This window comes from Calidris pugnax, unplaced genomic scaffold (assembly GCF_001431845.1).
Source record: "Calidris pugnax isolate Ruff unplaced genomic scaffold, ASM143184v1 scaffold191, whole genome shotgun sequence".
In the NCBI taxonomy this organism is placed as follows: domain Eukaryota; kingdom Metazoa; phylum Chordata; class Aves; order Charadriiformes; family Scolopacidae; genus Calidris; species Calidris pugnax.
In genome coordinates this window covers 159433-171038 of record NW_015090927.1, presented here as the reverse complement: position 1 = coordinate 171038, position 11606 = coordinate 159433, and positions in this window count along the sequence as shown.

The window sequence follows — 11606 nt, the reverse complement described above, 5'->3', positions numbered from 1 at the left end:
GGATGGATGGATGGATGGATGGATGGATGAGTGGATGGGTGGATGGAGTGACAGATGGAAGGAGGGAGGGATGGAGGTATGGATGGATGGATGAGTGAATGGATGAGTAGATGCAGGGAGGGATGGATGGATGGAAGGACAGTTGGAGGGATGGATGGATGGATGGATGGATGGATGGATGGATGGATGAATGGATGAGTGAATGGATGAGTGAATGGATGAGTAGATGGATGGATGGGAGGATGGATGGGAGGATGGATGGATGAATGGATGGAAAAGACTTTGAAAGTAAGAGACCAGCAGAGTTGTGAGGGACAGCACAGATGCCAATGGAGGTGGCATTGGGCTGAGGAGCTGGGTGGGAGGCTGGGGACATCAGGAGAGGATGCCCAGTGTCAGAACTGGATACAGCACTGGAGGTGACATATCCCCAGCTGGGCTGTGGTTGGCTGCCTTTGCTTTTCCGGTTTCCTGTCTCTCAGTAGCCCTGCCCACCATATATGAGAAATAGGAGAAAATACATGAATATTTCCAACACTTTATCATATTTTTATTCTGAGATAATTAGTAACTTGCATTAGATTTGCACATAGTTATTTTGTTACTTTGTGCCAGAGCTGAAAGGAGCTAGTGGAGATCTCAGGGTGGGTGGCAGAGGTGTTGGGGCAGGGGGACAGCTGGGAGCAGTACAAGAACCTGAGTGTGGGACCAAGATGTAACAGTAAAGAATCACAGAATGGTTTGGGTTGGAAGGGACCTTAAAGCCCCCCCAGTGCCACCCCCTGCCCTGGGCAGGGACACCTCCCACCACACCAGGTTGCTCCAAGCCCCCTCCAACCTGCCCTTGAACCCCTCCAGGGATGGGGCAGCCACAGCTTCTCTGGCCAACCTGGGCCAGGCTCTCACCACCCTCACACCAAACAAGTTCTTCCCCACAGCTCAGCTCCATCTCCCCTCTTGCAGGGTCAAACCCTTCCCCCTCCTCCTAGGGCTCCCCTCCCTCATCCAGAGTCCCTCCCCATCTCTCCTGGAGCCCCTTGAGGGACTGGAAGGGGCTCCAAGGTCTCCCTGGAGTATTCTCTTCTCCAGGATGAATCCCCCCCATCCCTCTGGCCTCCTCTGGCCCCGCTCCAACAGCTCCATGTCCTTCTGCTGGTGGTGGCCCCAGAGCTGGAGGCAGCACTGGGGGGGTCTCCCCAGAACGGAGCAGAGGGGCAGAATCCCCCCCTGGCCCTGCTGCCCACGGGGCTGGGGATGCAGCCCAGGGTGCGGGGGGTTTCTGGGCTCCAGCGCATGTTGAGGGGCGTGTGGAGCTTCTCACCCCCCAACACCCCCAAGGCCTTCTCCTCAGGGCTGCTCTCCATCCCTTGATCCCCAGCCTGTGCTTGATGGGGTTGCCCCAATCCATGTGTAGGAGCTTGCACTTGGCCTGGTTGAACTTCATGAGGTTCACATGCAGCCCCTTCTCCAGCCTGTTCAGGTCCCTCTGGATGGCATCCCATCCCTCAGGCCTGTCAATGACACTCCTCAGCTCGGTGTCATCAGCAAACTTGCTGAGGCTGCAGCAGAGGTGTTGGTGATAAAGCAGATAAATAAATCTGCTAAGAAGACACACAGCTCCCCATCCCTGCTGTGGCTCCTGGTGGGGCTGGGAGGCAGTGAGAACATGGAGCTATGGTGACCTTCTTGCAGGGCAGGGGGACGGCTGCTTCGCAGAAACAGGGTGGAAGTGCAACACAGCAGGCAGCAGCTGCTGGTTTTTAATTCGGACCATCTGAATGACCGTAAGAGGAGAGAGCTTATCGACTGCTTGGGATTTCTGAAGGTTCAAGTGGAGGACAGGGGCTGGGATGAAGGCGGACATTCCAAAAGGAAGGCTGCACAGCAGCAGCCCCCGACAGCTGAGTCTCCTCGAGGCCCGTCCTTCCTGATGCTCTCAGGGTCCTCTCTGCTCTCCCACCGCAGCGCTGGACCTGGTCCTGCCCCGGGCAGCGTGTCCGTGACACCCACCGTTAGTCGGTGGGATGGACATGGACATGTCAGCCTTGCAGGAAGCTGAGCAGATCTTCCTGACATGGTTCCAGACTGTGCAGAGGCAGGGGGAATCCTGAAGGCCTGGCCGACACAGACCTCAGGATGTTTCGTAACAGGATCCCAAATTATGGCATTCAACGGCGACTGCAGGGTTGGGATGCCTGAAGCAGAAGTTTGGGTTCAGGCCCACGCTATTTGTCCATTTGAGTTTGTTCCAGAGCCCACATCTGCAGCGCTGGGAGCAGAAGTGCTTCTGAGGCCCTGGACCCAGAGCAAGCCCTTACTCTTCACCAAGGCAAGAGATGCCTGCCAGGGAACCACACTGCTCTGCAGGATGAGAGATGAGGGACAGTGTCTTCTGCTCACAGCACCCAAAGACACCGCACATCGCAGCACCCCCCCATCAGGATGAGAGATGAGGGACAGTGTCTTCTGGTCACAGCACCCAAAGACACCACAAATCGCAGCAACCCCCACCCTGCCTGCCAGACCCAGCCTGGGGCTTTCTGGAGAAAAGGGAGCTGAGGGGAGACCTTCTCACTCTCTACAACTCCCTAAAAGAAGGGTGTAGCCAGGGGTCCCAGTGCTCTGGACTTGTCTGGCTTTACTTCTGGCTACCGGAATTTGTGACCAGCAAACCTGTGATGGACTCAGATGGAGAAGAGTAGTACAGAGTCGCAGAGAGAACTACCTGAAAAGAGGTTGTAGAGAGGTGGGGGTCGGTCTCTTCTCCCAAGGAACAGACGGTGGGACAAGAGGAAATGGCCTCAAGTTGCACAAGGGGAGGTTTAGGATGGATATTAGGAATTTTTTTTTCCCCAAGAGGGTCATCAAGCCTTGGCAGAGGCTGCCCAGGGCAGCGGTGGAGTCACCATCCCTGGAGGTATTTAAAAGCTGGGCAGACGTGGTGCTGAGGGACATGGGGCAGTGGTGGGTTGGGCAGTGCTGGGTTGATGGTTGGACTCAATGATCTGAAAGGTCCCTTCCAACCTCAATGATTCTATGAGCTTTGTGTCCATTACCCTCTCTCCTCAGCACACAGGGTGGGTAGGAAGGTGCAAGACATCACATCTGTACTCCTGCATCTCAGACAAGGTTGTGTCAGAACTCTGGGCCTGGTCTCTGCTGGGCAATGAAGCCAAATGAGGCTGAATGAAAGATGGCCCTTTAACAGGAGACTCCTGCATCTCAGACAAGGTTGTGTCAGAACTCTGGGCCTGGTCTCTGCTGGGCAATGAAGCCAAATGAGGCTGAATGAACGATGGCCCTTTACCAGGAGGCCCCTCAGCCTCCTTTTCTCCAGGCTGAACATCCCCAGCTCCCTCAGCTGCTCCTCACAAGACTTGTGCTCCAGACCCCTCACCAGCTCCATTGCCCTTCTCTGGACACACTCCAACACCTCAGTGTCTTTCTTGGTGTGAGTGACCCAAAACTGGACACAGTATTTTTGGTGGGGTCTCACCAGTTCCCAGTCCAGGGGGACAATCATTGCCCCAGTCCTGCTGGCCACACTGTTCCAGACACAGGCCAGGAAGCTGGTGGCCTTCTTGGCCACCCGTGCACACTGCTGGCTCATAGTCAACCACTGTTGACCAACACTCCCAGGTCCTTTTCCATGGGGCAGCTCCAGCCATTCTGCCCCCAGCCTGGAGCATCCATGGGGTTGGTGTGACCCAAGGGGAGGACCTGACATTTGGCCTTGGTGAACCTCACACCATGTTCTGGACAGGCTCATCATCCAGCCTGTCCTGATCACTCTGCAGAGCCTTCCTGCCCTCCAGCAGGTCAACACTCCACCCAACTTGGTCATGTTATTTTGGTAGCTGCCCACCGCAGCTGGGAAACCCAGCAAGTCGACGTGGCTGCTGGACTCTGCCTGTCCCTTCTTCGCTTGGGAGCATACAACATTAGAATCATAGAACTGTCCAGGTTGGAAGGGACCTTTCAGATCATCGAATCCAACCATCAACCTAACTCTGATAAAAACCATCACTAACCCATGTCTCTAATCACTATGTCAACCCATCTTTTAAATCCCTCCAGGGATGGTGCCTCAACCCCTTCCCTGGGCAGCCCATTCCAAGGCCTCATAACCTTTTCAATGTCAAAATCTTTCCTAATATCCAATCTGGACCTCCCCCAGTGCAACTTGAGGCCGTTTCCTCTTGTCCCATCACCTGTTCCTTGGGAGAAGAGATGTCCCCCCCCAGCTACACCCTCTTTTCAGGGAGTTGTAGAGAGCAAGAAGGTCTCCCCTCAGCCTCCTTTTCTCCAGGCTGAACCCTCCCAGCTCCCTCAGCCGCTCCTTATAAGACTTACTCTCCAGACCCCTCACCAGCTCCATTGCCCTTCGTTGCCCATTAACCACCTGTGATCTAATAATAATTATAACGATTTATCTGCGTTGTGTCACGTAGTGAAATTACAGCGGGACGTGACGAGACCAGCTATCTAAGAACAAAGTCCTCTTTATCCACACAGCAAAACCTGCAGAGCGAATATCAGCTCCGGCTCCTCCTTCTCCCCAACTGCTTCAGCCCTGATCTCTGTTACCCGCCTGGGGTGCTCATCTCCTCACGTGGGTGAAGACCAAGTCCCTCCAGAACCTAGTCTGAAAATGCAGCACAATTTCTCTCCCCCACCAGACCCCTCACCAGCTCCATTGCCCTTCGTTGCCCATTAACCACCTGTGATCTAATAATAATTATAACGATTTATCTGCGTTGTGTCACGTAGTGAAATTACAGCGGGACGTGACGAGACCAGCTATCTAAGAACAAAGTCCTCTTTATCCACACAGCAAAACCTGCAGAGCGAATATCAGCTCCGGCTCCTCCTTCTCCCCAACTGCTTCAGCCCTGATCTCTGTTACCCGCCTGGGGTGCTCATCTCCTCACGTGGGTGAAGACCAAGTCCCTCCAGAACCTAGTCTGAAAATGCAGCACAATTTCTCTCCCCCAAAAAAAGCACTGGATACGTCAATCGAAGTGCTAGTGAAGAAAAGTTGTAGCTGTGATGTATTTCTGACAAACGGCTACAATGAGCTGAATCCGAGCCAGCTCCACTGGAGGAAGTTGTTGCCATTTTGGGCTAAGGAGTTACCGGGCAAGGACTAATCACTCAAAGTAATACTGCCAACCTCTCCACTTCTTAGAATTCACGAGCTCGATCTCTCCAAACGATATATAACGAACTTCTTTTAAAAAAAGCAAAGTTTGAATTTTTCGTTTACTGCTCAACTCTCAGAGCTGGGGCTTAAAACAATGAACCCACAACCACATGGACAGTGTGATATTCTGACAAAGATTTTGTGCTTGTTTTCTCATACATCCTTTATGATCTGCGATGCTGTTAAAGTTTGTGAGTGGCAACTCTGCTTCTGATGCAACCTGTGACTCTCAGAAAAGCGATTTTTAGGGAGCTGAGTTTGAAAACCCTTTAAGCCCCCTCCCAAAAAGGAGTCATTGTTACAAGAGAAGTCCTGGAATCTACAAGAAAAACACTCAAATTTCCTCGAATTGAGCAGCCGGGACCCAAAACCAGAGGCTGCTTTTAATAATCTTGCTTTTATCTTTCCTTTTTATTCGCTAGCGCTGGTGCCTCTGCAGAAGGATCTGATGAAGACTCAGCTTCACAGAAGTCGGTTGGTGAAGTGCTGAGACCCTCAGATGACCTCCAGAGCAGAGAGGCAAAAATCAATGTTTACTCGATATTCCTACCCATAAATGAGCAAGCGATAGCTCCCCCCCAGCCCTGCTCCGTACGCGCCCGACTCAGACCGAGAGCTCGCTCTGAACAGGACACGCAGCTGTTAAAACGCTGACATGTGTTTCCTGACGATAGACCCGAGCCAAAAAAGCAGAACTCGCTCACAAAGACAAGCCAATTTGATCATATTTTGGCAGAGATAAGAGGAAGCTGTACAGAAGCGTATTCCCTGCAGGGGCCAAACTCCGATTAATTGGAACTGCTTGGTATTCAGAAGAGCTGATGAAAAACTTCTGCAAGCCGTGGAGGCAGCTCGTTATTTCTGACGGACACAAGCCATGAATATGCCATTCACTCAAAGTTGTGTAACCTGGATCAGCCTCAGACCCACTCCACAAAGGGCCTAAATTTGTTTGTTTTCCTTATCTCCCACCCCGGTGAGATAACAAAACCTATTTCCAGCCTCAGGATTCATTTCTGCGGACCTCTTCTGGCATCTTTTAACACCAGAAAAAGCCCTGTGCCAATGTTATATCACTAAGGGCTTCTAAGGGCTCAAAGACAGCACGGAACCACCCTGCTAACCTCGCTCAAGTTCACGTCTGGCCGTGATACAGGGCTTGCTTGAATTTATCTTACACAAGAGGATGAGATAAGATGCCCCATTAATTTTTAAATCTGCCCATCTAGGTGTCTTCATCTCTTTCTGAAGGAGAAAGGGATATTACAAACCTACTCCCATCAAGATATATGTGTGTAGAGGGAGAATATTTATCTATTTATATAGGATATAAAACATCAGCACCTGAGCACTTCAGTCCATGCATCCTACAAAGGCAGAGCCTACTGCTTGAGTTCCCAGTACATATAGATATATAGATACACACAGCGTGTAAAGAATGAGAGAAAAGCAGTATCCTCTGTCGGGATACTGAAAACTGAAACCAAGGAGCCAGGAAATTTGTCAAGGATCATAAATCAGTAGCAGAACTGGAAGTTAAAACAAACTACCTTAAGTACTTCTTTTGGTTTGGGCAGGAAAGTAGTCTGAGATGTGTCGATAAGAGTGTGTACAAAGCCCTGTTACTCCTAAGGCAACATTTCTGCTACGGCACATCCAAAGGGCTTGGAAAAGTGAGGTTTTCCATACTAAATGCAGCAAATTCAGGTGCGAAACTACTCCCGTTTACTCCATGGCACCCCACAGCCTCTCACAGGCTGCACGGAGCCTGTCCCGCAGCGGAGGTGGGTTCACACCTCGTGTTTGCTCCCAGCCAGCTGAAGGGTTAAGGGCTGGAGCGCACGAGTCACAAAGTGTGCTGTGTCTGCGTGTGGGAGTAAATGTCATATCCCACTGCACAGGGTATTTATAGCACAGCACTCTTTGGGAAGTGAAACTTTTTAATGGTGAAGTTTTCAACCAGTTGCTTCAGGCTGAAGTTCTGAAGAACGAACCAGCTGAGAACCCCGTTTTACGCGTTCTGGCTCCAAAATGTCCCAGCAGAACAAGGGGGGTCTGAGCCCGGTCACCTCGGGTTTAAAGCTCCGGCCTCTCCCACGCTGCAGGAGCGTTTCTGCTGCTGACACATCAATCCTGTGTCCCGCCGGAGGACGGAGCACCGCTTGTCATCCTCACCCCACTACAGAATCACAGAATCACAGAATCTTCCAGGTTGGAAAGGACCTCAAAGATCATCTTGTCCAACCGTCAACCTGACTGACAAAAATAGACACCCACACAACAAACAAGGAGCATCATCACTAAACCAGACCTCCCAGCACTACATCAACCCGGCTTTTGAACACCTCCAGGGATGGGGCCTCAACCACCTCCCTGGGCAACCACCTACCTGCTGGAGGAGCTCTTCCTACGCAGGAGGTCCACCTCTGTCCCCCAGGGTCACCCCCAGGCAGGCATGGAGCTCAGGGGGACAACATTCTCCTGACAACCCAGCTGGCTCTGCACCCCCAAGTTACCCACAGGTGATCCAGCACAGCTGCCCACAGCCGGACACCGAACTTCAAGAGGGAAGATTTAGATTAGATATTGGGAAGAAATGCTTTCCTGTGGGGAAAGAGCCTGGAGAAGGCTCCGGGGAGACCTTGGAGCCCCTTCCAGTCCCTCAAGGGGCTCCAGGAGAGATGGGGAGAGACTCTGGATCAGGGAGGGGAGCCCTAGGAGGAAGGGGAAGGGTTTGACCCTGCAAGAGGGGAGATGGAGCTGAGCTGTGGGGAAGAACTTGTTTGGGGGGAGGGTGGTGAGAGCCTGGCCCAGGTTGGCCAGAGAAGCTGTGGCTGCCCCATCCCTGGAGGGGTTCAAGGGCAGGTTGGAGGGGGCTTGGAGCAACCTGGTGTGGTGGGAGGTGTCCCTGCCCAGGGCAGGGTTGGGGGAACTCAATGATCTCTAAGGTCCTTTCCAACTCTGACCATTCTATGATTCAACACAAGAGGTGACCCTCTTTTCAAGGGGAGACCTTGAACCAAGATGAGCAACACGAGAAAATCCAGCTTGGGTTGGTGGGATGGGGCTGAAGATCAGCCAGGGTGGTACGAACTGTCCCCATCTCTGGGGACATCTGGACTGAAGCTCCCACTGCCCAAGGCCCACCTGGCTCAAGTTCTTTACAACTCTCTACTTTTAACACACTGCTCATAGCTCACACACGCAGCGAGCCCCAGACCTGGGATAACAGATCAAAAACTCCAAGTTTGAAGCTTTTTTTGATCAGCGGTCCCAGAGTAGATCACCGTAATGAAGCCGGGCAGGAACAAAAAGGCTTTTGTGAAACTAACTGTGCTCTCTGAGCTGTAACCATAATCACAGCACCCATTCCCAGAAGTAGGTCTTGACATTATTGGGTCACCCAAAGGAAGGGCTATGCATATTTTTACACCCATCATTAACGCAGCTATTTGTGTTAACGCTTCCAAATCGGGCGGCCGATACACCCATGTACACAAACAGGAACATGGTTACATTTGCATTCGCTCCGTTTGTACTCACGTTGAGAACTACCCGTGGGTTTTATTGCCACAATAGAAACCGGAGCTGGGCTGCACAGCATCCCTGGGAGTACAGAGAAGCAGCAGAGCAGCCGAGGTCGGGCGGGCAATGCCTGTCCCCCAGCCCCGTGGGTTCTGCCCCCTGGGTTGGACACGTTGGGTTCTCACCACCCCAACCACGCTCCTTCTGCTGGAGAGGTGTCTGACAGATCACTATGTGCTCGTGGTACTTCCAGCTAATGGACTTGTCACATCTTTGAGCTGTTACTGCACGCCACGAACGCTGCTGATTAATGGAGCAGTGACCATGGCATTATTTACACTTGGTTCGTGCTTTCAAGACATCCTTCACAGCTTCAAGAGTTACAAACTCCTCTACCAGTAAGCTGATTGAGACCATCGAGTCATTTCACATAACTTAACCACAGAAGAAAAGCAGAGTAATTCTGGATTTTGGTATCAAACGTGGGCTTGTAACAAAGTTCCACGTGTGCTTCTCAAACTCCCTCAAACTCCTGTCCGCCTTCAACAATTAGAGAATGGAACTTCAACGGAAACTGTGGCTTGTTCAAAACCCACAGAATGAGTATTAAGGTCCACTAAATTTTGTTAGCAGTTTTTTTTGATCGTCTTTCCACTGTGATAAAAATGTCGAGGTCACAAATACCTCAAAAAGCAACATCACGATCACCTCAACTACTCTGGCAAAAATAACCCAACAACGACTCCCTCGGATTTGTAAAAGCAGAACTGCTGCCAAATTATTTCAACTTCTGAAAAGTATTGCCTTGTAAAAATTTCTCTCATTGTTCTTTATCTTGACTAGCAGTCACCCCACATTCTTTAGGTGAGTATGAAGTTATCAAGAAAGGTTGAAAAAGCTGTGACCAGTCATTACCACAGCTGCTTCCTCCCTTGAGGTTCTCCTAGTGCTTGGACACAAAGGATGACTCTTTACTCTGGGAATGTTAGAGATGGAGTGGATCTCAGGTTCTGCGACCGTAACACGTGCTGCTTGTTAGGTCCCATTGGGTTCTCACACTGCCCAAGAGCAGGAGCACAGAACATTAACCCCTCCCTGAAGCTCCTGAAGCTCAGGTCCCTCCATACCCCCCACCCTGAGCTGGCCACGGCTCAGCTCTTCCAGGAAGGACAGAAAAACACCTGCAATTATCAGCTCCCTCCCTGCGAGAGCTGACCTGATGACAGCATCCCCACCCCCAGCATTTTCTATTTCCACTTTTAATCATTTCCTATTTCCGCTTTTAATCATTTCCAGAAGTATTGGAGTAACCTGCAGAACAGCCCATTGACTCTAACACACCACGTATGACAGTGACCTGCTGTGACACGCTCGTTTAACTCTGGTTTTGTACCACATGGTGTAGCTCTATTCTCTCAGGAAAGAGCTCTCAGGACTGAAAAGTTCCCTCCAAACTACATAAAGAGGAGGCACCTGTACGGAGCCAGCCTGTCCTGAAGGTGAGGGATATGGATCTTGCTGCTGTGAATTTCACACACAGGGTGCTGCTGTGGTGATCACACGCAGACTCTGCCACAACTGTGTGTCATCCTCCCACAAGGGGCAACGCGTGTTTTGTGTCACACAAGGAGTCCAAATCCAGAGAGAGGTGTCAGGGTCATTTCTTAACAATTCTGAAATTATTTCTTTTCCATCACCTAGAGCTCTCTGAGGCAAGGGCCAGGAGTTATCCAAACTGACCCTTAGTGTCAAAGCAAAGATTAACACTAATTGGGAACATTAGAATCTTAAGATTAAACTGTCACATACTGGGGAACATCAGAGACTAAATGAGGGGAAAAAGACTACTAAAGTTATCACAAATCACTGGACGCATTCGGAGGAACCTTAAAGACATCTTGAGATGTTCACCAGTTATGACTGCAGCAGATTTTGCAGAAACCTGATGAAAAATATCATCCTTTCTTGCCTGGAGACGTGGTGCTGAGCCTGGACCAGCCCTTACAAGCACAGAAGTGACGGAACCCCAGGCTCTTGTACCCTGGCTTCATGGCACAGCACTGGGGGGTTAGTTACCCTGTTACCCCACTGTATGACATCCAAATGCTTCAAATGCACAATCACAGAATGGTTTGGGCTGGAAGGGACCTTAAAAGCCATCTAGTGCCACCCCCTGCCCTGGGCAGGGACACCTCCCACCACACCAGGTTGCTCCAAGCCCCCTCCAACCTGCCCTTGAACCCCTCCAGGGATGGGGCAGCCACAGCTTCTCTGGCCAACCTGGGCCAGGCTCTCACCACCACTGAAACACTTAACGTTACTCAAAAATCTTTCTCCTCAGCAGGACTAAAATCCTTCTTGTCACTTCCATTGCACCTGACGATGAAGACTAATCCTCTCCTATAGCCTTGACACAGCTTGTGACATCAGATGCAGACATCCCTTCTTGCAGCTGGTAAAAGGTAACAGGAGTCTTAGCACAGGGAAAGAAAAAAACCAACCAAACCCGAATAAAAAGCCTCAGTTTCTTGAGCCAGAGGCAGTTTAATTTGTTAAGAACTGAAAGAGGCAGCTCCTACAGCTCTCCTCTTTCGAAGCCATACACCCCTACAGAATCACAGAATGGTTGGAAGGGGCCTTTGAAACCATTGAATCCAACCACCAAAAAAAAACCCCACCAAGAAAACCACACACAAAAACACACCACACCCACCCACAGACACAAACCAACAATCCCGGGCACTAGAGCATGCCCTGAAGTGCCCCATCTACACGGTTCTTAAATCCCTCCAGGGATGGTGACTCCACCACCTCCCTGGGCAGGCTGTTCCAGTGCCTGACCACCCTCTTAGTAAAGTCATTCTTCCTAATATCTAAT